Below are 14,019 nucleotides of genomic sequence, written 5' to 3'. Positions count from 1 at the left end.
TGTAATGCCATTTGTCAGGTAGATATGGTCGAGGTTCCAAATATAGTCTTGATAGCTCTTTGGTTATGTTTCTAGTTGGTCAGTAACATCTATTGCGTTAAATTCTATGACTGAAATATCTTTGAAAATCATATTCTTCATATTCCTGCAATATGTCCCCATCTGCACATTAACCTACATTGGGTGCTAGTTAGCAACATTTCAATTTTTAAGTTTTTCACCCTTATCTCAAATCCCACCAGAGTCTTTCTCTCTCACTACTATGAGAAAATCTATAAATTCTCTGTGCTCCTTCCATTTCTCCATTTTCCTTTTTCCCCAAAGTATTCTCTTTGCCAGTCCATGCCTTCTGTTGCCCAGAATGTAAATTCCCTAATCCTCATTTCACATACTCTGACTTTCCAATTTAAAAAAAAACTTTGAAAGCTACCATTTTGAGCATGTTTTGGTCTCCTGCTCTAATTTCTCCTGTATTGCCTGTTATTTTTCTTTTGATAATGTTTCTGTGAAACTGAGATACTAAAAGTGTTAACTGATTAAAAAATGTCCTTGCCACCAGTACTCTGAACAACAGCAACAGCATGACTGGTTCCCTGTAAGTAAATAGTTCACAATATAACAAATAATTGTGTGAAATGATGGAGGTAGAAAAGGACTTTGGCTAATAATGTTCAGTACATACAATGGGTAATATCACTGATAACAGATGAGTCTTACTGAGATTGAAGTCCTCGTTGGTGGAGGGGGGATGGGGGTTAGTAACTTGAGTTGACTACATATACATTCTCACCTTGATAGAGAGCTGGATTGTGACACCACATTTCCTTATTATTTTAGTGCAAGTCCATATTTAACCCTGGTGGTGCACATGAGATCAGATGCTGGGAGCTGGGTGGAAGGCAATGCTGATGGTGGTGCTTTACAGTCTGCATAGAAATGAATGATTGTCTCTGGAATTAATATTGAATTCTGCAACTTCAGGTAATCTTGATTTCTCTATCTAAGATGGTTATCCATCTACAATATTGCTCAGTTTGTCATGTGGAAGGCCTATCCAACTTGACTACGGGGTTGGTCATCTTGCCCTCTCTGATGCATTTTACAACATTCACTTTCTTTTGGAGACATGATAAATTTTGGAAATCTGGAAGAACATACACAAAATGTTAAGAGAACTCAGCAGGTCAGACAGCATCTATGGAGGGAAACGAACTCTTGATATGTTGGGGCTAAACCCTTAATCAATGCTGAATTCCCCATTCCTTTGTCTAGGTACTTTTGTCCATTTCACACTCTCTAAATGCTCCCACTGACTCATTACTAGATAATCTTGTATACAGTTTTTCCCCATGGGCATCCTGGTTTCACTCTGTCAGAGACATCCTCCCTCCCCCACTTCCCTGCAGCTTAATTAGTTTTGCTTGTCTCTTATTCAGTCCTGACGAAGTGTCTCCGATTTGAAATGTGGACTCTGTTTCTTTTCCTATAGTGTGGATGAGTAGTTCCAGAATTTTCTGTTATTTCTTTTAGATTTCTGTAGCTTTTTAAGTTACATTTAAAATTTCATTTTCCATGTTGTTCAAGTAAATGGTTACCAGTAAGGATTGTGCTCTCACAAACAAGAGAAAATCTGCAGATGTTGGAAATCCCTGCCAAAGGGTTTTGGTCTGAAACGTCGGCTGTACTCTTTTCCTAGATGCTGCCTGGCCTGCTGAATTTCTCTAGCATTTTGTGTGTGTTGCTTGGATTGTGCTCTGTCATTAAGTTTGTTTACTCTGTGGCAGCAGCACAATGAAATGGATAATAACAGAGAGAAAGGGAAAAACTGTGAATTACAGTAAGTACTTATACGACATTAGATAGTTAAAGTAAGTAAGTAGTGCAGAAATAAAAACAATAAGAAAAGTAGTGACGTGGTGTTCGTGGGTTCAATGTCCATTCAGAAATCAGGTGGCAGAGGGGAAGAAGTTGTTCCTGAATCATTGAATGTGTGCTTTTATGCTCCTGTACCTTCTTTCTGGTGGTAGTAACAAGAACAGGGCATGTCTTGGGTGACAGGGGTCCTTAATGATAGATGCAGCCTTTTTAAGCATTCTATTAACTGACCATAATGTCATTGAGAAGGTGGTGATGAACTATCTTCTTAACAGGTACAGGCTTTCTGGTGTAGATACACCCACATTACAGACAGAAGAGATTGCAGATGCTGGGGCATCGCGTAGGAACTCATTGTGGGAGGAAAGGAATCATTAGCATTTCAGGTCAGGGCTTTGCATCAGGATTAGGAAAGAGCTGACCTGTTAGGAAAATGAAAGAAGGATTTTTTTCCTTCTTTATCTGAATAAATATTAATAGTGTTTAAATTGGTTTCACATACTTTAAAATTTATTTGTAATACTCTTTTACTCTTGTAAGGGTATTCAAATCTAATTCAGCTGCTTTCAAACGGGCTGATTATTGGTTGACAAAACCTTCGATGGCATGAGTTGTCAAAAGGTGTACAAGATAATAAGAGGAATAGATAGAGTGGATAGCCAGCGCCTCTTCCCCAGGGCACCACTGCTCAATACAAGAGGACATGGCTTTAAGGTAAGGGGTGGGAAGTTCAAGGGGGATATTAGAGGAAGGTTTTTTACTCAGAGGGTGGTTGGTGCGTGGAATGCACTGCCTGAGTCAGTGGTGGAGGCAGATACACTAGTGAAGTTTAAGAGACTACTAGACAGGTATATGGAGGAATCTGAGGTGGGGGCTTATATGGGAGGCAGGGTTTGAGGGTCAGCACAACATTGTGGGCCGAGGGGCCTGTACTGTGCTGTACTATTCAATGTATGTCTTCAGGACAGACAAGGAGCAGAAGCTCAGGTTCTACTACCTGAGCTGTAGCTATTATTCACTGACTCAAAATACTGGATGAACTCAGCAGGTCAGGCAGCATTTTGTGTGTGTTGCTCTAGATTTTCAGCATTTGCAAATCTCCTGTGTTTGATTATTGACTACTCTAAATCAAAATCAGATTTATTATCACCAGCATGTGATGTGAAATTTGTTAACTTAGCAGCAGCAGTTCAATGCAATACATAATCTAGTAGAGAGAGAAAAATACTCAATGATAAATAAAGTAAAAAAAGTACTGTAAATCGATTACATATATTGAATAAATTTTAAAAGTACAAAAACAGAAATACTGTATATTAAAAAAAGTGAGGTAGTGTCCAAAGCTTCAATGTCCATTCAGGAATTGGATGGCAGAGGGGAAGAAGCTGTTCCTGAATCGCTGAGTGTGTGTCTTCAGGTTTCTGTACCTCCTACCTGATGGTAACAGTGAGAAAAGGGCATGCCCTGGGTGCTGGAGGTCCTTAATAATCAATGCTACCTTTCTGAGACACCACTCCCTGAAGATGTCCTGGATACTTGGTAGACTAGTGCCCAAGATGGAGCTGACTAGATTTACAATCCTCTGCAACTTTTTTCGGTCCTTTGCAGTAGCCCCTCCATACCAGACAGTGATGCAGCCTGTCAGAATGCTCTCCACCGTACAACTATAGAAGCTTTTGAGTGTATTTGTTGACATTCCAAATCTCTTCAAACTCCTAATAAAGTATAGCTGCTGTCTTGCCTTCTTTATAACTACATCGATATGTTGGAACCGAGTTAGATCCTCAGAGATCTTGACCCAGGAACTTAAAGCTGCTCACTCTCTCCACATTGGTCCCCCGATGAGGATTGGTATGTGTTCCTTCGTCTTATCCTTCCTGAAGTCCACAATCAGTTCTTTCATCTTACTGACGTTGAGTGCCAGGTTGTTGCTGCGGCACCATTCCACTAGTTGGCATATCTCACTCCTGTACGTCCTCTCGTCACCACCTGAGATTCTACCAACAATGGTTGTACCATCAGCAAATTTATAGATGGTATTTGAGCTCTGCCTAGCCACACAGTCATGTGTATATAAAGAGTAGCAAGTAGAACAGTGGGCTAAGCACACAACTCTGAGGTGTGCCAGTGTTGATCATCTGCGACTACTCTGCTTTGCTTTACAGGACTCGTAGATCAGCAAAAAGTTAGTGCATCAGTGGAGCTGAAGGAGAGTTAGTTGATAGTTAGTGTTCCCAATTGTTCTTGCTGCATTCTTTCTTGTCCTCTATGCCTGAGCCTCTTTGATAATAAGAGTAGGGCGGTGGGGTCAAAGGTGTGGTATGGGCTGCGTCCAGAATTATCATCCTCCATATCCATCCTCAACAGCAGCAAACAGTCCTCCAAATGTGACCTAACCAAAGTTTGATACAGTTGCAGTATGAATTCCAATTTTTATACTCAGCACCCCATCCAATGAAGGCAAGTATACCATATGCTGCCTTTTTCCATCCAGGGGGTCAGTGTGGACATGGTGGAGGATTACAAATACATGGGGATACGAATTGACAATAAACTGGACTGGTCAAAGAACACTGAGGCTGTCTACAAGAATGGTCAGAGCCGTCTCTATTTCCTGAGGAGACTGAGGTCCTTTAACATCTGTCGGACCATGCTGAGGATGTTCCATATGTCTGTGGTGGCCAGTGCAATCATGTTTGCTGTTGTGTGCTGGGGCAGCAGGCTGAGGGTGGCAGACACCAACAGAATCAACAAACTCATTCGTAAGGCCAGTGATGTTGTGGGGATGGAACTGGACTCACTCACGGTGGTGTCTGAAGAGAGGATGCTGTCCAAGTTGCATGCCATCTTGGACAATGTCTCCCATCCACGACATAATGTACTGGTTGGGCACAGGAGTACATTCAGCCAGAGACTCATTCCACTGAGATGCAACACAGAGCGTCATAGGAAGTCATTCCTGCCTGTGGCCATCAAACTTTACAACTCATTGGCTCAGGATGTCTGACCCTCCAAGGGAGGAGTTGGTCCTGGACTTATTTCCTGGCATAATTTACATATTACTATTTAATTATTTATGGTGCAACTGTAGCGAAAACCAATTTCCCCCGGGATCAATAAAGTAGGACTATGACTATGACTATGACTATGACTTCATCATCTTGTCTACTTGTTGCCACTATCAGGGAGCTATGGGCTTGCACTTCAAGATCTTTCAGTACATCAGTGCTGTTGAGCATTAGCCATACACCATTAGCTGTATTCTTACATCTCAAATTTGACCTCCCAAACTACAAAACCTAGATTAAACCCCACATGTCATTTCTCTGCTCATGTTTCCAACTAGTCTAGGTTTGGCTGAATCTTTTGACAACCTCCCTCACCATTTACAAGTCTGCCAGTTTTTGAGTCATCTGCAAAGTTATCAGTCAGCCCAATTACATTTTTGTCCCCATTATTTACATAAATTATGAACAACAGATGTCACAGCACTGATCCTTGTGGAACAGCACTGGTCACAGACATCCAGTCAGAATAATACCTCTCCACCACTATTCTCTGTATTCTATGGTTAATTTTGAATTTAATCTAACAAGTCATCATGGATCCTGTGTGGCTTAATCCTCTGGATCAGCCTGGCATGAAGGACTTTGTAAAAAGCTTTATAGAAATCCATGTATACAACATCTATTGCCCTAATTTCATCAATGTCTTTGTCCCCTCCTCAAAAGACTCAATCAAGTTTGTAAATGATAACCTCCCACGAACAAAGCCATACTCACTACCTCTTACAGATCCTTGCTTTTCCTCCATACTATATTATGCTTTGTTCCTGATTCCTCTGTAAGTAAATAGTCAATGCCTTTCCTTCACAGTGACAATTATCTAGGATAAACATACAAATGTTTGTAGAACATAGAACAGTACAGCACAGTACAGGCCCTTCGACCCACAATGTTGTGCCTACCCTTAAACCCTGCCTCCCATATAACCCCCCACCTTAAATTCCTCCATATACCTGTCTAGTAGTCTCTTAAACTTCAATAGTGTATTTGCCTCCACCACTGACTCAGGCAGTGCATTCTACGCACCAACCATTCTGAGTAAAAAACCTTCCTCTAATATCCCCCTTGAACTTCCCACCCCTTACCTTAAAGCCATGTCCTCTTGTCTTGAGCAGAGGTGCCCTGGGGAAGAGGTACTGGCTATCCACTCTATCTATTCCTCTTAATATCTTGTATACCTCTATCATGTCTCTTCTCATCCTCCTTCTCTCCAGAGAGTAAAGCCCTAGCTCCCTTAATCTCTGATCATAATGCATACTCTCTAAACCAGGCAGCATCCTGGTAAATCTCCTCTGTACCCTTTCCAATGCTTCCAGATCCTTACCATAGTGAGGCAACCAGAACGGGACACAGTACTCCAAGTGTGGCCTGTGATGAAAGACCAAGTTATCAGAAGATTGATGCTGATGAGAGAGATAAGAGAGACAAAGAGAGAAGCGTTCAAAATGTTAATGAGAGAGAAGAGAGATTAACGAAAAGAGACACAGTTCCAAGTATTGACAGACCGATTGCTTTGAACCTGAACTGTTTGAAGTTTGATGGACAAGCGATACCCCAGCAGGGGGATAAGAGGAACAGGTTCGCTAAGGCACGACAGACACCACGAGATCACGAGATAACAAGACCCTGGAAGTGCGTTGTGCCCCCGCAAGTTGGTGAAAGTTTCGAGGTCTGGTCGCGGGACTGACCATAGACGCACAAGGTGAAAAGGTACGATCAGCGGGAACCTGGTGTGTGTGTCCGCCCTTGCCTGGGTGCTGGGTTCACTGCGGAAGAACGATCGTATCCGGAACGGAGGGGTCACAGTCGGTGACCTCAGACGACGTTAAAAGGGCTCGCCTGAAAGCTAACTGCGAGGAACATCAAAGGTCTGTCTGAATCCAATTTGCATATTCGCTCTCTCTCTCCAACGGCACAACAGCGATTGCTGCGAACTGTACTCAGCTGAACTGAACTCTGCGTCACTTGAGACTGATCATTTTACCCCTAGACTGCGATAGAGCTTGATTGATTCCTATTATCCTAGTTCTGTGTACATGTGTGTTTTATCATTGCTAACCTGTTGCATTTATATCCTTACGATTAGAGTACTGTGTACTTATTTCTTTAATAAAACTTTCTTAGTTCCAGTAATCCAGACTCCAACTAAGTGGTCCATTTCTGCTGGTTTGGCAACCCAGTTACAGGGTATGTAACAGGCCTAACGAGAGTTTTATAGAGTTGCATCATTACCTTGCGACTCTTAAACAGTATCCCTCGACTTATGAAAGCTAACACCCCATAAGCTTTCTTAACTACACTATCTACCCGTGAGGCAACTTTCAGGGATCTGTGGACATGTACCCCCAGATCCCTCTGCTCCTCCACACTACCATGTATCCTGCCATTTACTTTGTACTCTGCTTTGGAGTTTGTCCTTCCATTGTGTACCACCTCACACTTCTCCAGGTTGAACTCCATATGCCTTCCTCAACCCACTTCTGCATTCTATCAATGTCTTTCTGCAATCTTCAACAATCCTCTATACTATCCACAAAACCACCAACCTTTGTGTCGTTTGCAAACTTGCCAACCCACCCTTCTACCCCAACGTCCAGGCTGTTAATAAAAAATCATGAAAAGTAGAGGTCCCAGAACTGATTCTTGTGGGACACCACTAGTCACAACCCTCCAATCCAAATGTACTCCCTCCACCATGACCCTCTGCTTTCTGCAGGCAAGCCAATTCTGAATCCACCTGGCCAAACCTCCCTGGATCCCATGTCTTCTGACTTTCTGAATAAGCCTACCGTGTGGAACCTTGTCAAGTGCCTTACTAAAATCCATATAGATCACATCCATTGCACTACCCTCATCTATATGCCTGGTCACCTCCTCAAGGAACTCTATCAGGCTTGTAAGACAGGATCTGCCCTTCACAAAGCCATGCTGTGTCCCTGATCAGACCATGATTCTCTAAATGCCCATAGATCCTATCTCTAAGAATCTTTTCCAACAGCTTTCCCACCACAGACGTAAGGATAACTGGTCTATAATTACCCGGACTATCCTTACTACCTTTTTTGAACAAGGGGACAACATTCGCCTCCCTCCGATCCTCTGGTACTATTCCCATGGACAACAAGGACATAAAGATCCCAGCCAGAGGCGCAGCAATCTCTTCCCTCGCCTCGTGGAGCAGCCTGGGGAATATTCCGTCAGGCCCTGGGGACTTATCCATCCTAATGTATTTTAACAACTCCAACACCTCCTCTCCCTTAATATCATCATGCTCCAGAACATCAACCTCACTCATATTGTTCTCACCATCATCAAGTTTCCTCTCATTGGTGAATACCGAAGAGAAGTATTCATTAAGGACCTCACTCACTTCCAACAGCCTCCAGGCACATCTTCCCACCTTTATCTCTAATCGGTCCTACCTTCACTCCTGTCATCCTTTTGTTCTTCACATAATTGAAGAGTGCCTTGGGGTTTTCCTTTACCCTACTCGCCAAGGCTTTCTCATGCCCGCTTCTTGCTTTCCTCAGCCCCTTCTTAAGCTCCTTTCTTGCTGCCCTATATTCCTCAATAGACCCATCTGATCCTTGCTTCCTAAACCTCATGTATGCTGCCTTCTTCCACCTGACTAGATTTTCAACCTCCCTTGTCACCCATGGTTCCTTCATCCTACCATTCTTTATCTTCCTCACCGGGACAATTTTATCCCTAACATCCTGCAAGAGATCTCTAAACATCGACCACATGTCCATAGTATTTTTCCCTGCAAAAACATCATCCCAATTCACCCCCAAAAGTTCTAGCCTTATAGCCTCATAATTTGCCCTTCCCCAATTAAAAATTTTCCTGTCCTCTCTGATTCTATCCTTTTCCATGATAATGCTGAAGGCCAGGGAGAGATGGTCACTGTCGCCCAGATGCTCACCCACTGAGATATCTTGATCTGACCTGGTTCGTTACCTAATACTAGATCTAGTATGGCATTCTCCCAGTCGGCCTGTCAACATACTGTGACAGGAATCCATCCTGGACACACTTAACAAACTCTGCGCTGTCTAAACCATTGGAACTAATCCGGTGCCAATCAATATTAGGGAAGTTAAAGTCAACCATGATAACAACTCTGTTATTTTTGCACCTTTCCAAAATCTGCCTCCCAATCTGCTCCTCTGTATCTCTGCTGCTACTGGGGGCCTATAGAATACCCCCAATAGAGTAACTGCTCCCTTCCTGTTCCTGACTTCCACCCATACTGACTCAAAAGAGGATCCTGCTACATTACCCATCCTTTCTGTAGCTGTAATAGTATCCCTGACAAGTAACGCCACCCCGCCCCCCATCCCTTTGAAACCACTGAAATCCAGGAATATTGAGAATCCATTCCTGCTCTGGTGCCAGGCAAGTCTCTGTAATGGCCACTACATCATAATTCCATGTATGTATCGAAGCTCTCAGTTCATCAGCTTTGTTCCTGATGCTTCTTGCATTGAAGTACACGCACTTTAGCCCTTCTACCTCACTACCTTTACACCCTTTATTCTGCTTCTCTTTCCTCAAAGCCTCTTTATATATTAGATCTGGCTTTACTCCATACACTTCTTCCACTGCTCTATCACTCCAGGTCCCATCCCCCTTGCAAATTAGTTTAAATCCTCCCGAACCATGCTAGCAAACCTACCTGCAAGGATATTGGAGTTCAAGTGCAACCCATCCAATCTGTACAGGTCCCACCTTCCCCAGAAGAGATCCCAATGATCCAAAAATTTAAAACCCTGCCTCTTGCACCAACTCCTCAGCCACACAGGAGTAATGTAGTTGACAGGACCTGCAGCTTTGACTGTATTTCTCTCAATGCTAGTGGAATATTTGATTTAATGTAACTTTCTTAGGAGAAAGATCCATGCTAGTACAAACCCTCTGTCGAATAAAGTAGGTATGTATATCTCTATCCATGAATGTTCCACTAGTCACAAAGTGTATCACGATCAGTCTGAGCTATCTTATTTTGCTCTAATTGTTATCTATTTTTTTCCAATAAGATTATATGCACATTACCACCTGGAAATAGATTGGTGCCAGAAATGGAACTGAACTAAAAAAGAATCAGACCTATTGCCAAGAAGGCTAATCAAAACTTCATTGGCAACAGAAATGAAATTAAGCAGAAAGTGGAAAATAATGCTGGAATGAATTTTTTTTAAATCTCCAAATCTTTTTTAGTAATTGTGAGCAGTTGGTTTTGATAAACTGTCATGAATTACAGCAGGTGGAGCTAATTTTGATTTTGTGATAATGCAAAATGCACAATATGATAGCCAGTATTTCATTTCTCATCATTTTAATTTCTGTTCACTTCAATGGAAACAAAACTTGAGTGATATTAAGCGTGACTGACCTGACATTGCCCATTTTCATTGCTGTTCAAATTCAAAATTGCCTCTGATATGCTGTGCCTACAGATGTTCAAGAACGAAGGCCAAAGCATCACCTCATCTGGTTGATAAATCCATCTCACTAGATCTTAGCCAAAGTTTTCCAATTGCATACATTCATTAATTCCGTAATGGTAGAGCAGAAAATAACCTCATTACATTCACTGACAACAGATGTCTTCAGCCATCCCCCAAGACTGCACATCATTCAGCATCTGCATCTCCTGAATACAAATCTTGCCAATAACAGATGTGGTTCCAAAACTAGGGCACCATATTTCATGCAACATTTTGTCACCCCAGTCTATACTTGCTCTTCTGATTGTTAGCTCTAAATAATTACTTTGTTTTGAGGAATAAATGAATATATTAGCTAACAATTTTGGTTTGAAAATGAAAACCTTTGTGCATATTCATTGCTCTGTGGGTAAGGAATGTTTCTAGGGTTGTTTTCCTGGATGTGCATATATGTGATAACTATGAATAGGAAAATGAGCATGTTCTTTTACAGGGACTAGTTACCCACTTTACCACTATTAACTGTGTTCAGATCATTCTGCTTGTCTAGATCCAGACCTATGTGAATTCTTTCTTTTTTAGCTTCCTATCTGTGTGCTCTTCCTTCAATCTCAAATCTCATGCATGTCCTTGATTAATTGAAGTCCCAGATCATACAGTTTATCAGATGGCTGAGTTGGTATTGGAGGACTTCAGATTTTTGGACCATTGAGGTCTCTTCCAGGTAAGGTAGGACCTGTTCAGAAGGGATGGTTTGCATCTGAACTGGAGGAGGTCTAATATCCTAGCGGTAAGGTTTGCTAGTACTGCATGGGGGAGGGGGTTTAAACTATAGTTGCAGGGGGATGGGAACCAGAACGCCAGAACAGGTAGCAGTGTGCTTGTCTTAAAAGATGTTGTTAAGCTTACATACAAGGTGAGGGATCTAACTATTGAGTGTGGTGGGACTAATGTTCTGAGCTGCGTATAAATCAAAACAAAGAGTATTGTAGTAAAGACATAGCTTAGCGCATGGATCACATATCAAATTATGACATTGTAGCCATTTATGAGACTTGGTTGCAAGAGGGACAAGACTGGCAGCTCAGTTTTCCAGGGTTCCATTGTTTTAAACATGATAGAGCAGGATGTATTAAGGGGTTGGAGTGGCAATACTAATCAGGAAAAATGTCACGTCAGTTCTCAGTCATGACCACCTGGAGAGCTCATTGAGTGAGGCTTTATGGATAGAACTGAGGAATGAAAAAGATATGACCATGCTTATGAGATTATATTTTAGACTACACAACAGTCTGCGGAAATTTGGAGGAGCAAATTTGGAGTGGATGATTTAACTTTCCACATATTGACTGGGATTCCCATACTTTAAAAGGGCTGGATGAGAAAGAGTGTTCAGAAAAGTTCTTTTACTCAGTACATAGAAATCCCAGCTAGAGAGGGAGTGTGATGCTAGATCTCCTATTAGGGAATGACATAGAGCAGGTGACAGAAGCTTGTGTAGGGGAACACTTTGTATCCAGTGATCATAATGACATCAGTTTCAAGGTAATTATGGAAGAGATTAGGACTGGTCCTTGAGATGAGATTGTAAATTGGAGTAAGGCCAATGTTGATGGTATCAGGAAGGATCTGGCATGTCTGGATTGGGATAGGTGTTTTCTGGCAAAGGAATGCTTGCTAAATGGGAGGCCTTCAAAAGTGAAATTTTGAGAGTACAAAGTTTGTATGTTCTTATCAGAATAAAAGGCAAGGATAACAGTTTATGGAACTGTAGTTTTTGAGAGATATTGAGGCCTTGATTAAGGAAGTGCGTAGTAGGTATAGGCAGACAGGAACAAATGGAATATAAGAAGTGCAAGAGAACACTTCAGTAGGAAATCAGGAGGGCAAAAAGAAGATGAAAAGTTGCTCTAGCAAACAAGGTGAAGGAAAATCCTAAAGATCGTTAAGAGTAAAAGGATAACAAGGGACAAAATTCAGAGTGTTAATCTATGCATGGGGCCAAGAGAGATGGAGGAGATTTTAACAGCATTGTTTTGTATCTGTATTTACTTGGGAGACAGATAGGTGTGAAGAAATTCAGCACTGAGGACATGGACTCTATACAGATTACAGATGAGTTGGTATTTGCTGTCTTGATGCAAATTGGGATGAGTAAACCCTCAGGGCTTGAAAAAGTGTTCCCTAGGGCCCTGTGGGAGGCTAGTGCAGAATTGCAAGGGCCCTAATGAAGATATTTAAAACATGCTTAGTTGCAGGTGAGATGCCGGAGGACTGGAGATAGTATTGTTGTTCTGTTGTTTAAGAAAGCCTCCAAGAATAAGCCAGGAAATTATTGGCCAATGAGCCTGATATCAGAAGTGGGAAAGTTATTGGAAGGTATTTTAAGGGAGCAGATATACAAGTATTTGGATAGACTGGGACTGAGCAGGGTTAGTCAACATGGCTTTGTGTGTGTTAGTTTGTGTCTAACTAATCTTATAGAGTTTTTCAAGGAAGTTACCAGTAAAGTGGATGAAGGCAAGGCAGTAGTTGTTATCTACAGGAACTTCAACAAGGCATTTGACAAAGTCCCACATGGAAGGTTGGTTCAGAAGGTTCAGTCACTTGGCATTAAAGATGAGATAGTAAATTAGATTAGACATTGAATTTGTGGACGAAGTCAGAGAGTGGTTGTAGATAGTTGCCTCTCTGACCAGAGGCCTGTGACTAGTGGTGTGTCAAAGGGATAGGTGCTGGGTCTGTTGTTGTTTGTCATCTTTATCAACGTTCGGGATGATATTGTGGTAAACTGGATCAGCAAATTTGTGGATGACACTAAGATTGGGGGTGTTGTGGATGGTGAGGATGACTATCAAAGCTTGAAGCAGGGTCTAGGCCAGCTGGAAAAATGGTCAGAAAAGTGGCAGATGGAATTTAATACAAACAAGAATGAGTTGTTATGCTTTGGGAGGGCCACACATAATAGGTCAAACAGGGCACTGAGGAGTGTGATTGAATAGAAGGATTTGGAAATACAGATCCATAATTCCTTGAAAGCGGTGTCACAGGTAGATAAGGTCATAAAGAAATCTTTTGGCACATTGGCCTTCATAAATCAATGTATTGAGTCCAGTAGTTGGCATGTTATGTTGAAATATTTTAAGATGTTGGTACGGCCTTCTCTGGAGTGCTGTGTGCAGTTTTGGTCACCTACTTGCAGAAAAGATGTAACTCAAGTTCAAGTTTAATTGGTATTCAACCATACACGAATACCCATGAATACAGCCAACCAATACAGTGATATCCCTAGGCCAACATGCAAACACAGTACCAACAGTCACACACAGCACAAGGCATGTATAGAACATATATGATATCAGTAAAATACAGTCATAAAAATATATATTGTCCAAGACCCTGGGTCCATGAATGCAGTCTGCATTTGGACACAATACAGCTTTTCTTCTACTGAGTGAACACTTAGGGGGTAGCACCGACTCCAACTTGGACACTGCACCATGCCACCTCCAGTGGAGCGCACCAACACCAGCGGCTCTCTCCTGGGCGGCTGTAAACAGGTGTCACTTAACATGAGCAAGACTGTACAGCTCCCCAGCTGTCTGCCCCGGCCGTGCGCTAATCAATCA

This window comes from Mobula hypostoma, chromosome 2 (assembly GCF_963921235.1).
Source record: "Mobula hypostoma chromosome 2, sMobHyp1.1, whole genome shotgun sequence".
Lineage (NCBI taxonomy): Eukaryota > Metazoa > Chordata > Chondrichthyes > Myliobatiformes > Myliobatidae > Mobula > Mobula hypostoma.
This window is presented reverse-complemented; position numbering follows the sequence as displayed.